The sequence below is a fragment of the Delphinapterus leucas genome, chromosome 4 (genome assembly GCF_059928025.1).
Source record: "Delphinapterus leucas isolate spDelLeu-1000000601 "Yukka" chromosome 4, BTC_Dleu_Yukka2, whole genome shotgun sequence".
Taxonomy (NCBI): Eukaryota; Metazoa; Chordata; class Mammalia; order Artiodactyla; family Monodontidae; genus Delphinapterus; species Delphinapterus leucas.
This window is the reverse complement of record NC_143132.1, coordinates 147675704-147692974: the sequence shown is the minus strand read 5'-3', so window position 1 is coordinate 147692974 and position 17271 is coordinate 147675704. Positions and strand designations below refer to the sequence as shown.

The window sequence follows — 17271 nt, the reverse complement described above, 5'->3', positions numbered from 1 at the left end:
CCACGTCTTACTCCTCCGCCATCTTGAAGGTCTTCATGTCATTCTTTTTTTACATTCGTATAGCACTCCCCTGGGTGACTATCAGATGGTTTATTTGCCTGGGCCGTATTGATGGACTCTTAGATTTTACACATCTCCTTTCACAGGTGTTCAATATATGGGTGTTACAGGTTTTTAAGAAGTGAGATTGTGGGTACTTTCTATATTTTGTGCCATAATTAGAAAGTCTTCTCTGTTTTAAAGCTTTGTATCATCTCATTGTTTCTTCTAGAACTTTCATTTGTTATATTTAAATCTTTCATCCACTTAATTAACCAAGTTGTCTTATAAGGTATAAGTTATGGATTCAACTTTGACTTTTTTTCTAGATGGTTTACTAGTTGTTCCATCTCCATGAATTAAAGAAGCCGGTTTTTATCATATTGTCAATTTCCATATATATTGAGGTCTCTTTCCGAACTTCAATGCTGCTCCATTGATCTGCTATATATTCATGCACTAATACTGCATTGTTTTAATCATTAAGGCATCATACTATGTTTTAATATCTAATCAGGTTAATTCCATCCCATTACTCTTCTTTTTCAAAATTTTCCATATATTTACTATTATGTCAAGATAGTATTCATATAATGTTCCTTCCATGTGGGCTTTTAAGCCATCAAGAACAAGCAGTGAATATTATTATGTGCCATTTTAGCATCCTTCAAGATAAAATACTTTTTACTCAGTGGACTTACTACCATGATTAGCAATTTCAGTGTTGTTCATATCAAGCCATCTTTCCTTTCCTGAAAATATCCCATTTTTTCTGAAATATTGCTCTTTTCGTTTTTCTCAAGAATTTTTTGATATTTTATTTAAGACTTTTGCATCAATATATACAAGTCATCTGGGCAGATCACTTTTTCATATTTTTATATCATAATTACACTGGTTTCACAAAAATCACTAGGAATGTTTCCTCTCTATTTGTGCTATCAAAACGTTTAAATAGCATTTTTTTGTCCATGAAATAACCCGCAAATGAAATCATCTGAATTTCATACTTTCAGGGAAAGAATATGGGAATTCCTTGACAGTGTTTATTTTTTCCATTATTATTAGTCTATATGGAATTGGCTTTTATGTATTTTGCTATTTTGTATTTTTTGAGAAAATCGATTAATTGGGGTTTTAATTTATTTCCACAAAATTATTCAGTCATCTATTATAATTGTTCCGATTCTCAGCATCTGTAACTAATTTCCCTTTCTATTTCTAATTTTTTGAATTTTTTATTTCTTATTTTTTAATTAAGTTAGCTGGTAGTTCATCTACCTATTGTTTTGTTTTTGTTTTTTTTAAAGAATCAACTTTTGAATATCTTTACTTATCAGTCCTGTTATAATATTTTCTTTTTTTAATATTTTTAAAAATTATTTTATTCTTTTTTTTTTTTTTTTGGCTGCATTGGGTCTTCATTGCTGCACACAGGCTTTCTCTAGTTGCAGTGAGCAGAAGCTACTCTTCGTTGTGGTGCACGGGCTTCTCACCGTAGTGGCTTCCCTCACTGCAGTTGCAGGGCTCTAGGCACGCGGGCTTCAGTAGTTGTGGTGGATGGGCTCAGTAGTTGTGGTTTGCGGGCTCTAGAATGCAGGTTCAGTAGTTGTGGCGCACGGCTTAGTTGCTCTGCGGCATGTGGGATCTTCCAGACCAGGGCTTGAACCCCTGTCCCCTGTGTTGGCAGGCTGATTCTTAACCACTGTGCCACCGGGGAAGTCTCAATACTTTTTAATTCTATAAACCTTCTGACATTATTAATTCTTTCAACATTTCTTTGTGTTCTTTTTCTAACATACCTAATGTTCAATGCATAATGCACTTCAATTTTTTCAGCTTTATTAGTATGATTTACAAATAAAAGTATACATACTTATTTTTTAATTATTTATATTTACAATATGATTTTTAAGTGTACAGTTTGATGATGTAATATATGTATATGTTGTGAAATGATTACCACAATCAAGGTAATTAACACATCCATTAACTCACATAGTTTCCATTTTTTGTGTTTGTGTGTGATGAAAACACTTAAGATCTACTCTCTTAGCAAATTTCAAGCATGCAATACAGTATTCTTAACTATAGTCACCCTGCTGTACATTAGATCTCCAGAAATGATTCATCTTATAACTGAAAGTTTGTACACATTGACCAACATCTCCCCATTTTCCCCACCCCCATCCCCAGGCAGCCACCATTATACTCTCTGATTCCATGAGTTTGACCTTTTTAGATTCCACATATGAGTGAGATCATACAGTATTTGGCTTTCTGTGTCTGGTTTACATCATTAGCATACTATCTTCCAGGTATTATTCATGTTGTCACAAATGACAGGATTTGCTTTTTTATGCCTGAATAGTATTCCATTGTATGCATGTCATATTTTCTTCATTCGTTCATTCATTTATGCATACTTAGGTTGTTTTCATATCTTGGAAATTGTGAATAATTTTGCAACGAACATTAGAATGCAGATATTTCTTCAAGGTATTGATTTTGTTACCTTTGGATATATACCCAGAAGTGAAGTTGCTGGACCATATGGTATTTCTATTTTCAAATTTTTGAGGAACTTCCATAATGTTTTCCATAATGCCTGTACCAATGTACACTCTCACCAACAGTGCACCAGGGTTTGCTGGTCTCCACATCCTCAACGACACTTATTATCTTTTCTTTTTGATAATAGCCATTCTAACATGTGTGAGATGATATCTTTTCATAGTTTTGATGAGCATTCCCATGATGACTAGTGATGTTGAGCAGCTTTTTATATACCTGATGTCCATTTGTGTGTCTTCTTTGGAAAAACATCTATTCAGCACCTCTGCCCATTGTTTTAACTAGGTTACTTGGGGTGTTTTACCATTGAGTTGTATGAGTTCCTTATATTTTTTTGTATTTTAATCCCTTATCAGATATATGGTTTGCAAATATTTTCTCCCATTCAATAGATTGCTTTTCATTTTGTTGATGGTTTCCTTTGCTGTGCAGAAATTTTTTAGTTTGATGTAGTCCCACATGTTGATTTTTGCTTTTGTTATCTGTGCTTTTTGTGTCATATCCAAAAAAAAATACTGCCAAGACCAATGTCAAGGAGATTTTCCCTATGTTTTATTCTATGAGTTTTACAGTTTCAAGTATTATATTTAAATCTTTAATTCATCACAAGTTAGTTTTTGTGAGTGGTGTAAGATAAGCATCAAATTTCATTCTTGTGCATGTGGATATTCTGTTTTCCAGCACCATTCATTGAAGAGACTATCCTTTCCCCACCGTGTATTCTTGGTCCCCTTGTCAAAAATTAGTTCACCATATATGTGTGGGTTTATTTCTGGGCTCTCTATTCTGTTCCATTGGTCTATGTGTCTATTTTTATGCAGAACCATACTGTTTTGATTACTATAACTTTGTAATATAGTTTAAAATCAGGAAATGTGATGCCTCCAGTTTTGTTTTTCCTTTAAAGATTGCTTTGGCTATTCAGGGTCTTTTGTGATTCCATACAAATTTTAGGATTGTTTCTTCTGTTTCTGTGGAAAATGTTATAGAGATTTTGATAAGGATTGCATTGACTATATAGGTGGCTTTGAATAGAATGAACATTTTAACAATATTAATTCTTCTGATCCGTGAGCACAGGATATCTTTCCATTTATTTGTGTCTTCTTCCATTTCTTTCATCAGTGTTTTATGGTTTTCTGTGTAGAGATCTTTTACCTCCATCATTAAATTTATTGCTAAATATTTTATTTTTTGATACTATCATAAATGGAATTAGTATTATAACTTCTTTTTCAGATAGTTTGCTGTTAGTGTATAGAAATGCAACTGATTTTTATATATTGATTTTGAATCCTGCAACTTTACTGAATTCATTGATTAGTTCTAACAGTTTTTTGGTGGAGTCTTTAGGGTTCTCTCTATATAAGATTATGTCATCTGCAAACAGAGACAATTTAACTTTTTACTTTCTGATTTGGATACCTTTTATTTCTTTTTCTTACCTAACTGCTCTGGTTAGGACTTCCAGTATTACTTTGAATAGAACTAGTGAAAGTGAGAACTCTTGTCTTGTTCCTGATCTTAGAGGAAAAGCTTTCAGATGTTAGCTGCGAGCTTGTCATATAGGCCATTATTATGCTGAGATGCATCCATTTCTTACCTCATTTGTTGAGAGTTTTTGTCATAAAACAATGTCGAAATTTGTCAAATGTTTTTTTCTGACTCTGTTGAGATGATCATGTCATTTTCATTCTATTAATGTGATGTATCACATTTATTGACTTGTGTATGTTGAACTATTTTACCCATCACAGTGGTAAATCCCATGTGATCATGTTGTGTGGTCCTTTAATGTGCTGTTGAACTCAGTTTGCTGATATTTTGTTGAGGGCTTTTGCATCTATGCTCATCAGGGATATTGGCCTGCAATTTTCTTTTCTTGTAGTGTCCTAATTTGGCTTTGGTATCAGGGTAATTTTGGCCTCATACAATGAGTTTGGGAGTGTTCCCTTCCCTTAATTTTTGGAAAGATTTTGAGAAGGATTATTGTTAATTCTTCCTTAAATATTTAGTAGAATTTACCAGTGAAACCAGAAGATCCTGAGCTTTTCTTTCTTGGGAGTTTTTAAAATACTGCTTCAATCTCTTTACTTGTTATTGGTCTCTTTAGATTTTCTGTTTCTTCATGAGTCAGACTTGGTAGGTTGTAAGTATACAGAAATTTATCCAATTTGTTGGTGTATTATTGTTCACAGTAGTCTCTTATCCTTTGTATTTCTGTGATATCAGTTATAATGGCTCCTTTTGCATTTATAATTTTCTTTCTGTCCTCTCTTTTATTTTTTGTTAGTCTAGTTGAAGGTTTGTCAATTTTGTTTATCTTTTCAAAAACAATCTTATTTTTGTTGATCTTTTTCTGTTGTCTTTTCCAGTCTCTATTTCATTTATGTCTGTTCTAATCTTTATTGTTTCTTTCTTTCTACTAACTTTGGCCTCAGTTTGTTCCTCTTTTCTTAGTTTTTTGAGGTATAAAGTTAAGTTGTTTGAGATGTATTTTTTTCTTAATGTAGGTGTTTATCACTATAAAATTCCTTCTTAGAACTACTTTTGCTAAATCCCATAAGGTTTGATATGTTGTATTTCCATTTTCACTTGTCTCAAGATGCTTTTTGATTTCCCTTTGATTTCTTCTTTGATCATTAGTTGTTCAGAAGTGTTTTGTTTAATTTCCACACATTGGTGAATTTTCCATTTTTCTTCCTGTTATTGATTTCTAGTTTCATAGCATTGTTGTCAGAAAATATACCTGATATGATTTCAGTCTTCTTAAATTTGTTGACTTGTTTTGTGGCCCAACATGTGATCTCTCCTGGAGAATGTTCTTTGGGCAAATGAGAATAGTGTGTATTCTGCTTATATCAGTTGAAATGTTCTGTATATATCTGTTAGGTTCATTTGGTCTATAGCGTTAATCAAGTCCACTATTTTCTTATTGATTTTCAGCCTGGATGATTTATCCGTTGATGAAAGTGAAGTACTGAAAACCCTACTATTGTTGTATTGCTGTCTATTTTTCCCTTCGGGTCTGTTAATAGTTGCTTTGTATATTTAGGTGGCCCAATGTTGGGTGCATATATATTGCAATTGGGTGCATATATATCCTCTTGATGAGTTGTTTAGGAAAGAGTTTTCTTGATTTCCAAGTAATTGCACTTTTTCTTTTTGTATGTGCCTGTTTTTCTTTCTTTTACCTTTTTAATTTTCTAAGTTGATTATATTGTAGGAAGATTATTATTTTGTCTCTAGTATTTCTACTTATTTCTACTCTTGGGAAGTTTCTTTGTCACCTAACATTGGTCACATTTTATGATTATTCAGTTTTTACCCTGTTATTCTATAATTATTTTTCAGGTATGAAATTTGGTATATAATTCTAGATTAACATTATTAATAATATTATCTGATATTCTTTATTATTTTATATCCACTTAATCTTTCAAGGGATGCAAGGTATGTTAAAATCTTCAACTACTGTTGTGTTTCCATTTATTTTGCCTTAAACTTTCTTCATTTTAATTACATATGTTACTATACTATGTTCCTTGGAGCATAAAGATTCATAACGGTCATATTTTCTACTTGATAAATAATTTTAAGGTAGATGGAGACTGAAACATTGGATCAACAGGCAGTTATTCTACACTAAATTTATCTGAGAAAATATCATATTTGAAACTTTCTCAAGGGGCACAAGGAGTTGGTGACCAGTGTACCTGTGAGAGAGCGAAGAACAAACGCATGTAATAATAAGATGTTTTATTAATCAGGAAAAGTGCTTGATATTTTAACTCCTTCTTCCCAGAGTGTGGTTCTTCTGGCTATGAATTTTCTGAGAAAGGGTGGCAGTTGTATCTTATTCATGAATCCAGCAACTAGCACAGTGCTTTGCCTTTGCTCTTGGTAGATACTCTGGTAATAGTTGTGAATGAATGAGTGAATAAGTGAATGAGGGAATGAACGTAGAAGCAGCAAAATACTAAATATGTATGGCAGACCAGGGTAATTAGTACCACATTTGTGCCATCTCTTAGCCAAACATGCCAATTCTTACAGAGCAGACTACCGTGTTCCATATTTCTTCAACATTTTTCATAGACTCACTCCAGGAGCCAGCTCATAATATACTAAGCATTCCTCCTAAATGTACACAGATTTCTTATTTACTTTATGATCACAACTGAGAAGGCATAACAGACATAGCAGAGATGGGAGCCTGTAGTCATGGCCATTGTCTAGTTTCTGGGTCAGAGGTGAGCAACCCTTGCCAGAGAGATCCAGTCCCAAAATGGAAGAGACAAGTTGTCCTTGTGATGAAGCAAGGTCACACCCCTCTTAGAGTTGAGTTCCTCATGTTGTCATGTGAAAATTCTAGAGACCAAGTGTTGATTAAAAATAATCTTTTTTTTTAATATGTAGAAGTGTGGGGCTGGGAGGTGGGGGGGGGTGCGGGGCGGAGACCAGAAAGAGTATGTGAAAATATCAGTGGTTAAATCTAGGACAGGTTTTGACTTTTTTTTCTCCTTTATACTATCTGTGTTCACAAACATTTCCATGTGAACTGGTGTTATTTTTATGCTAAAATATGTTTTTTAAAAAAATTCAATCCTTTGCAGTCTTCCATTCTACGACCCTTTAGCTCAGGGGTTATAACTTCTCACACATGCTCAGAGGAGCAGTCCTGTGGAGTTGGCACTCAAAGTACTAAGAAAGGGCTCCAACCAGCTGCTGCAGGATACAAAGACTGCTCCTGGGAATGCTAAAAGAGACCAGTGGCTGCAGCCCACAGCTACTGCTGGCAGGGGCTCCCAGGGGCATGAAGAAGAGAGGGAAGGGCCCTCTCTCTTCTCACCTTCCAGTCTCCCTCTGGTGCCTCCTATTGGTGGAATCAAGTAGAACACCCTCTGGCCAGGCACTGTGGGAAAGAGTTTGCCTCAGAATCACACAGCAGAGAACAGAAGGGTGGATTTGGAGCTGGGGAGTGACAGGTAACAAACTGGCACTCAGTTTGGAGGTTGAAAAGTCTGTGGTTTTGTAAGCTGCAGTCAGCCAGCTTTATCCATTATACGATTCCGCGTTTCCTTCAAACAACTGCTGATGTCCCGAAATTCCAGATAGAAAATCACCTCTCCTTTATTAAGGGGCTATTCATGGGTAAACCCTTTATAAACTTTTCCGGCAGCATTAATATGAGATTGAGCCTGTGAGGGCTCAGTTCATTTTCACACACTCCTACCCAGTGGGTACATTGATAAGACTTATTCTCATCCACTCAACTGCGAAATCATGGGAATAATATCCTCCATCAAATGGAGCAGTGATTATTAACAGAACTACTCATTTTATGAACAGCCATGTCACCTTGATTGAACTCAGAAAATGTCTCATATCTCACAGGAAATGTTTGCCTGTCACTCAGGTAATAGGTGTCTCACTCATCGGGGGCTGGGCGTGTGAGGGAGCTTCAGAATCATCAGGAGTGAACTTTTCAAATAATGTGGGTTGGGCTGATCAAACTGTGTGTGCTGTATGTTAAAATGTCATCGACCTGATATTCTGAGCTACGAATTTCATGTTTTTTAAAAAATATCCCATAGGTGCAACCGTTGCTCAGCTTTTGCCTTCACAGGTAGTGACGTGGACAGTTAGTCGTCAGGACCTTCCATTCAGAAAAAATTTAAGCTCAGAGTCTTCAAGAACACACTTGGCTTAGAGGTCAGGAAGCAGAACTTTGAGCCTCAGTTTTCCCATACAGCAGGGTTTATCTTTAGACATTTAACATCTGAGCTTCAGTGTCCCCAGTTGTAAAAGATATAATAAAATGAAGTTGTGGGCATTGAGTGAAATGACCCATGTAAAAAGGCATCGCAAATGCAGGTAACCTTTATTCTTGCAAGGGGCAGTCAAGTATAGTAGTTTAGAGCAAAATGTCTGGATCCACAGGACCTGGGTTCAATTCCTAGCCCTCCCACTTAACAGTCTTTACAACCTTGGGCAAGGGCATCACATCTCTTTAAATTTATTTATTTGTTTTTGTTTGTTTATTTATTTATTTTTGGCTGCGTTGGGTCTTCATTGCTGCGCGTGAGCTTTCTCTAGTTGCAGCGAGCGGGGGCTACTCTTCGTTGCGGTGCACGGGCTTCTCATTGCAGTGGCTTCTCTTGTTGTGGAGCACAGGCTCTAGGCACGCGGGCTTCAGTAGTCGTGGCGCACGGGCTTAGCTGCTCCGCAGCATGTGGGATCTTCCCAGACCAGGGCTCGAACCCGTGTCCCCTGCATTGGCAGGCGGATTCTTAACCACTGTGCCACCAGGGAAGTCCCAAGGGCGTCACATCTCTTAAGTTTAGATCCCCTACATCACAGGTTGTTGAGAGTAATAAAGGAGGTAGTATATATGTAGGACACTTAGCAGAATGGCAAACACTCAATACATGTTAGATGCTGTTACAGTTATTGCCTTTATTTTTATCATTATTATTATCCTACTTTTTAATGGAACCGTATACACATGTGCAGGATATACGGTGACTAACACAGTAACATGTTAACATAAGTACCATTATCGTCTTTCTTCTCTACTCAGTTTCATTGAACACACAACGAGAAACTCTTTAGATTTGTTGTAGATTTTACTCTAAAGCCAAGCACCATGTTTGGTCTAGTTGGCTCCTGCCTTGGAACTGAGAAGATGTAGCTCCAGGAAGACATTCATGCATTTCATGTAGGATCTGCATTATTTCTTGGATGTTTTAGAAACTGGCTGATTTCCCTTTCTCTGGAAATCTTTGTTTTCAAATCACGCGAATTTATTTTTCCTGAAAATCACACAGTTCGTTTTCGCAGGTAAAACCAACAATACAGGCTGATGACCAAGACCCACTATCTTTCCTTTTCATATAAGAAAACAGGATAGTGTGTCTTTACAGTAAACAATGACTCTAGCAAAGGTTCAACTGAAGTGTTCCATCTCATAACTGTAAAAATCATTTGGGGACCAAAAAAGAGGAGATGTTGTGAAAAATACTGACTTAAATGTTCTCTCGCTGAGAAAGCATTGGTTGAACTCCCAACAGAGACCATTCAACTGGGAGCCGTCAACTGCTGCAACACTGCTTACAAGAGTCCATTTTATAAATGCTGCTGTCCCCAGAGAAGTGAGTTATCCTCTTAACAAATCTCTTTTACACAGTATCACACAGAGGATATAAATCCCAGGCTTTCCTAATGTTATCAATTATTTTATTAAAAAAATTATACCCTGACGAATGTATGTCTAATACTGTGCCCTTTTTATAAGTTACAACCTGCATGAAGTAAGCCAAGTTCTCAGCAGACAGCGAGGACACTTGGGGAGCCCTCCACCCTCTTCCCCGCCTGTCTCTCCACCTCAGCTACTCCGCAAGGAGAACACAGCTTCACCTGACGGCTCTTCTCTCCTGCACAACAGAAGCACTTTTCTTGTATGAACTCATTTAATCCTCATAACATCTCTGTAAGGGTCATACTATCTTCTTCTTTTAGGACACATGTTCAAGTGATATTCAAACAAGCTGATGGATGGGACTTCCCTGGCGGTCCAGTGGTTAAGACTCCGCTCCCAACGCAGGGGGCACAGGTTCGATCCCTGGTCAGGGAACTAAGATCCCGCAAACCGCTCAGCCTGGCCTCAAAAGAAAATAAATAAGTAAATACAACAAGCTGTTGGAGATATCCCGCCCAGGCATCCAGATTACATTGTCAGGATGATTTCAGCCCAAACACCTACACTTTGGACAACCCCCATTCTGAAAGACCCTCTGTACACAACTGGATCTGGACCTGGAAGATCACACAACCCTGTGCAGGATGGAGTGAGGATTTGCAGAGCATCTGTGTTTTGTAGAGTCAGGTTTTCTTAGTTACTCTTTCCCTCGCACACACTTGTATGGTCCTCTGCACTTCTGATAGAGTACCAGATACAACCTCCTCCAAGTAGAATTGTTTGTGAGTGCTCTGTCATCTCTACCAGGCGGTGCTTCCCAGAGGGGGAGTAGGGCTTAATCATCTTTGTGCCCATCGAGGAACCCAGCTGAGGGACACGCATCTGGCAGATGGGATGGCTCGGCGATTTAGAGCACTAGATCTGGGTTGACATTCTGATTCCTCCTCTCAGCAGCCGGAGGGAAAAGCTTCCCTGTCCCTCTAACCCTCTGTTTCGTCAATTAGCGGAAACAACTGGGCGTGTCTGTTCCTCCAAACAGCCTGGTGATTAATGACACAGTGTCTGTGCCCTCCTTGGGAATTCTCTGGAGACAGAGCAGTCCCCAAGGATCTTCCTGTGTCACACCATTGCTCACATCTTAGGGATTCCCTAGTGAGAATGTTGAAGCCAGGACTCTGGGTAACCTCCTGACCTCAGTTCACCCAGACCCTCTGTGCTTGGGTGAGCACATCTCAAGATAGTGAGCGGACAGACACACTGTATATAAAATAGATAAACAACAAGGACCTGCTGTAGAGCACAGGGAACTCTGCTCAATACTTTCTAATGACCTATACGGGAGAAGAATCTAAAAAAGAGTGGATACGTGTATATGTATAACTGAATCACTTTGCTGTACACCTGAAACGAACACAACATTGTAAGTCAGCTATACTCCCATCATTTTAAATGGTTTAAAAAAAATAAAATAAAATAACAAATAAATAAAAGTTTTAAAAAGGATTGTGAGGAGATTCCCTGGTGGCACAGTGGTTGAGAGTCCGCCTGCCGATGCAGGGGACACGGGTTCGTGCCCTGGTCCGGGAGGATCCCACATGCCGCTGAGCGGCTGGGCCTGTGAGCCATGGCCGCTGAGCCTGCGCGTCCTGTGCTCCGCAACGGGAGAGTTCACAACAGTGGGAGGCCTGCGTACCGCAAAAAAAAAAAAAAAAAAAAAAAAAAGGATGGTGAGAAGAGAAATGGGCAGATGAGCAGAAGGGGGTGCTCCCCTTCTTAGCCTAACAGGGTATGCTCTTGAGTTCCTGGAGGGGGGAAAACGGTCCTCAGTGAGCTGGCCGTCTCCATCTTTTTTTTTTTTTTTTTTGCAGTACGCGGGCCTCTCACTGTTGTGGCCTCTCCCGTTGCGGAGCACAGGCTCCAGATGCGCAGGCTCAGCGGCCATGGCTCACGGGCCCAGCCGCTCCGCAGCATGTGAGATCTTCCCAGACTGGGGCACGAACCCGTGTCCCCTGCATCGGCAGGCGGACTCTCAACCACTGCGCCACCAGGGAAGCCCCATCTCCATCATTTTAATGATGCCACTTTAGGGCCGTGGTTCTCAGCCTTGCCTGCACATCCGAATGTCCCAGGCAGTTACAAAACTCAGGCCTCAGTTACGAAACACTAATTGGGTTGGGATGCAGCCTGGGTGCTGGGACTTTGCAAAGCCACCCAGGTGATTTGGGTGTGTGGCTCAGGGTGACCAATAGAGTTTTAGGAGCTAAGCAGTGCCACCAGTTTGACTTTGCAGCTGGGAAACAAAAACCCACAGCTGGCCCCGACTGCTATTGGCAAAGCTGTGCTGAGAGGCAACCAGAGCCCCACTGCTATGGCAGGACCAGAAGTGGCCGTGCAGACAGTGTGCAAACGGGTCCAGGGGCTGGATGGAGCCCCCCTGGACCATCAGACCTTGAGGAGGTCAAACCCATTCTATGATTGGATGCAAACGTGAGCCTGAATGTGATAGCCAGGTTCCGCCCTGCCCCTGACAGAGGGCGGGTTGTACTATATCAGGGCAGAATAGAAGGATCAGGTTTGAACCTCAGGAAGTGGGTATGTGATTCAGCCAACAGGCATTTTTTAAGAATCCTAGTTCCAGTGTGCCAGGCATTGTGCAAGGAGCAGCTAATAAAAAGATAAGGTCTGACGGTCCATGCCAAAGCCAAATGGCTCAGAGTGATCACGCCATATAATATTTCAAAACGTGTTATTTGCGGGAAGGCTTTAAATAAGCCAAAGGGGAGGCGGGACCCTTCAGTTGCATAGCTGAGCTGTTGGCATTTCTAACTCAGAGGGATGAATAGAACATTATTGTGTTGCATCGGCACAAGTACAGCAAGAAAAAAAAAAGATGCCTGGAGCCAGCCATGAGCCAAACATGAATCAGCAATCTCCTTCTATTGTTCGGAAAATAATCATGATGCTGGGAGTTGGGCATTTAAGAATCTTGCAGAATGCCCCTCCCCACAGCAGGAAACAGACCCTGGTTGAAACATGGCATCTTCATTTTGGCTTCCTGAGCTGAAAGGAATGTAAAAAACTTGGAGAGGATTCAGGGGGAGCTGAAGTGTGAATATGGAAAATACAACCCAGAAGAAACGAGAGATGATTTAGACGCAGCGTTGGCAACCTCTCAGAGGCGGCTCACCAAGTGAGTGTTGATTCTCTCTGACAGCAGGAAGTAGGGCTCCCCCCCCCCCCCGCAGGCTTCGTTACCTAGCGAATGTTCTGGGCTGATCGCTGGGCGAGCTGGTGGGAGAGGGCACAGACCAGTGCCTGCCTTGTGAACACCTTCTGATCTGTGGCAATGGGCAGGGGGTTTTGAACCCCAGCTGCACCAGAATCATCACCTGGAGGCCTTGTTGAAGCACAGCCTGCTGGACTTCCCTCTCAGAGGTTCTGATTCAGTAGGTCTGGGGTAGGGCCTGAGCATCTGCATCTCTGAGTCCTCAGCTGATGTGGATGCTGCTGAGCTGGAACCGCACTGGAGGAAATAAGTCATGGGGCAGGAGCGGAGGGTGAGTGTGGCTTGAGTGCAGAAGTCCAGGTGCTTCTGTGCCACTGGTGTGTTGGTGCTATAGTGGGTCCCTCAGTGCATAGGTAGTGGCTTTTAATTAGCAATGTGCTTTGGATCAACCACACTGGCCATGATTTTGCCACCCGCCAAGGGAGCATGGCCAGAGGGAGGGAAAGAGAGTTCTCTGCAGGCCTGCGGCAGTCAAACAGGACGTAGTATGTCCGGTGACTCTGAACCAATGAGCGTGTGTGGCTTCAGGGGTAAGAGTGACAGTAGGGTGACCCATCTCCACATTTGGCTTATACTTCAGCGCTTCTCTCATGAACAGAAGTTCTCAACAGAATCAGCTGGGAAGCCTTTTCTAGGTACACATTCCAGGGCCCAGCCCCGGAGATGGCGAGCAAGGCTTCTCAGCTGATTCTGCTGTGACCCCCTCCCTTGAGATTAAGAACTGCTTTTCCTGCAGCCTCCATGGACGTGCCCCACCCTTACAAGAAAGCAGAGTGCAAGCCAGCCTCTTCGAAGGTGCAAGACTCCTTCACCTCGTTGGGTCTCGCCGTCACTGTTACTACAGGACTCGAGTGTCTCAAATTCCAGGATGCACACTTGAAATGCAAGGGGGTCTTCAGAGAAGGAAACTGTCCAGTCACAGAGCTGGGGGCCTGGATCAGCCCCTCTTCTAGACCAGGTTGACTGGGCTGGTCCTGAGTAGAGAGGTGGGGATACCTGCCCAGCGTCAAGTGTAGCCCACCAAGATGGTGCCCCAGTGCCTCTGACTTGTGCCCAAATGGTGTAGGCTGGTGGCTCAAAACATGTGATTCCTGGAAAGTACAGTCCAGTCACCCAGGAACTTGGACGTGCAGACTCCCAGACACCCCTACCCGACACCACCACCCCTAGACTGGCTAAGTCAGAAACTCTGGGGGCAGAGCCCCGGCCATCTGTGTGAGGAGCCCTCCAGGAGTTTGCCGAACCTTGAGAACCACTAGTTTAGTTTATATGTAGCTTCCTTGCTACACATAAGTCAGAAACAGAACAGAATAGAAAAGCAGGTGACCTGCCATTTATAGATTTATTGAGACCCTCTTACAAGAATTCAGGCATGTGTAACATGCTCATTCGTCAGATTCTTACCTAAGAACTTAGCATCCAGCCACTTTCTCGGCTGCCTTTGGTGTTCCTGCAATTCCCAGTGATAACGCAGCCTACTGCATCCCCCTCCTAAGACAAGGCAAGGGCTGCATTCCTTTACTTTTTAGAGACTTCACCGCAAGTTCACCATGTGATAGGGGCTCCGGAAACTCTATTGAATGATGGTCAAATCTTGCTTATGCCCACAATGAGCTTAACTCCAGCCGAGATTTCATTCTCTGTTCTCTCCTCCACAGCTTATGCCAGGCTGACCCACTGAAAGGTCAATATGAAACTGAAAGGCCAAATTATGTAGCCCTGGGTTCACAGAGAATGAGGGCTAAAAAGAGATCAGGTAACCACACCCTCGAACTTTTCACTGATTCCCAAAGCTGTTACGGCCACGGTCCCCAAACTCTGTACCAAGGCACCCTGGGAGTGCCACAGCAAACCCAGAGGAACACAATGGAATGTCTAATTTTTGAGGGAAACACAGGCACAGCTGTCAGACGCCATGCAAATACTACTATTAGGCTGTTTGGAACTATTTACTTAATAAACAGAACATTTGTTCCTTTTACCTGGGGTCACTGTGAAGCAGTTTCTGAAACAGTAGCGGTGCCAGGAAAATTGAGAACCTCTGTGCCCTAGAATCACTGACCATGGAAGGGGGTATATTTTGACTGTACACTTTCTGGTGGCACATTTAAGGGAGTTGATATTCCAAATTTAACTTAAAAGTCAGGAGGAAAAATAAAACACCTCTAACCTAAATGAGAATAGAATTTTGAAAAAGAATAGATACATGTACATGCATAACTGAATCACTTTGCTGTACACCCGAAAGTAACATAACATTGTTCATCAACTATACTCTGGTATAAAATTTTTTTAATTCATAAATTAAAAAAAAGAAAAATGCAACTGCATGAGTCTTTTAAGGGCTTCTTACCTTCCTAGGTAGATCTATTCACCCCAATTCCCTGACTCAACCCTTAACCAAGGTTCCTGTAATTTTTTTAAAAAATCACCTTTCTTCGTGACTTAAATACAATGGATTAATTCTTACAAATTTGAACTGATAATTGCTCTGATGCATTCCTGAAAATCACCTTTAGAACACATTGTTGAAAGACAAAATCTAAGCTGTGTGTGCACTGTGCTCGCAGGAAACCGTTGACTTTGTCAAAATATTCAGCCTTCGCCAGGCAGCATTAAACGAGAACCCACCGAAGGGGAAAATGGAGATTGTACAACGTTTATGAAGTCTATTTCTGTAGATAACTCTCAATGCAGACGCTCTCCTTCCACTACATTTGGCATCTAAGAAATAGTGAACAATTATAACTATATTTATTAGGAGAATTTTATTTGCATCTTCAAGGGATTTGGGGGAGGCAAAGCAGTCTTCATAATGTCTCCTCTGGAAGAATATTCTTTCTATCCCAGGGTTAAAAATCTGCAAGGAGCTCAGGGCAGATTCCAGAGGCAACAGAACCCAAGCTCCATCTGGGCACTGCCGTCGCCCTGGGGTGGAGATGGTCAGGGGTCAAGCAGTAGAATCTTTCTTAGGAGGCTGTCGAGGGCAGGGGGTTGGAGTGGGTTCTTGTTTGTTGTTGCCTCACTCGCCATCAAACTCTTTTAAGAAATCAATAATACATCATTCGCTTCCGTGTTACCGTTTTATTTTCCCACGCGTTTGTTGTCCCTACCTGTGTCCTGGTGAGTCACCTAACCACAAGTAAGCACTCCGGTTCTGCGTGGTACCCTTGTTCCTCAGGCATTATGACGGATGCCTCCCAGGCCCCTCAACACACATGCCCGTTGTTGTCTTTGGCGCAGGGATGCTGCACTCCTGTCCACCAGGTGTCAGCAGAGGCAGTTTTAACCGCTTGCTTTGGCCAACAAGACATCTGTTGAGGTTGTTTCTCCTGTTGCGTCGGGCGATTCCCTCAAACTACCCATCTGCTTCCTCTTAAGAGTCTTACTTCTTAGAAGCATTCAGAGGTGATGGCCCACCTCTAGAGAAAGGTAGCTAGGAAGAAAGTGTGTTATAAACATAGCAGGCGGCGAGTCGAGGCTTTCAGAGGTGGCCTCATAAAACTATTTCCGGCTGGTTCCTTCTTGACTTTTCTATCACTGCGTTATGTGGTTAGAAATGGTTCCAAGTTTCACTCATCGTGACACTAAATTAGATGTAGCAGAGAGTTTTAGATTCACAGGGGACTTGTGTGTTTGTTTGAAAGCCCACTCTGACCCCAAGAACCCCACTCCTAGCACTGCTGACCTAGTCTTCAAAGCAGAAACAGGATTTTTCTCAGGCTGTGGCCCCAGCCCCTTGCACGTGAGGATGCAGGAATACCACCAAGTGCCAAGCACATCTGTTCTATTTCATCCATCTATTCCCTTTGAGGTGGATGACCTTACCCACCTGGGGACGTGACTCTTGACCTCCCCCGTGTCATTCTGTTGACAAATGGCAGGGCCAGTGCTCCTTCCAAGCCACGGTGACTTTGCCCAGGAAAGAGAAGGAGAAAGAGAAGGGAAGAGGGAGAGAAGGGGGCGGTGATTTGGCATGGACAGAGGTTAAAAGGAAGAGTAGAAATGAGCCACAGAGTGGGATCGTTGAACTTGAATTAAAATCATTTTACCGAGAACAAAAAAATCAGCCACAGCAAATTAAGCTGAGCTTCAACCACAGAGCCTGGCTGTGTTCTCTCTCTACTAAAGGCAGAACACTTAGAGTGATGGCTGAAAATCTGAAAAGGAA

The 17271-nt window shown here is 41.3% G+C and overlaps 1 protein-coding gene across 20 annotated transcripts in view; it reads left to right on the top strand.

Moving 5' to 3' along the window:
• The window catches only part of THRB (thyroid hormone receptor beta), a 397985-nt gene that overhangs the window by 268256 nt on the left and 112458 nt on the right, over nucleotides 1–17271 (top strand). For 2 of the 20 annotated variants that reach the window (XM_089911229.1, XM_089911213.1), the window contains exon 4: nucleotides 10135–10228. The exons of the other annotated variants lie outside the window; for them this stretch is intronic. The gene's annotated coding sequence lies outside the window, so the exon portion shown is untranslated. The remainder of the gene's footprint in view (nucleotides 1–10134; nucleotides 10229–17271) is intronic. 20 annotated transcript variants of the gene reach the window in all.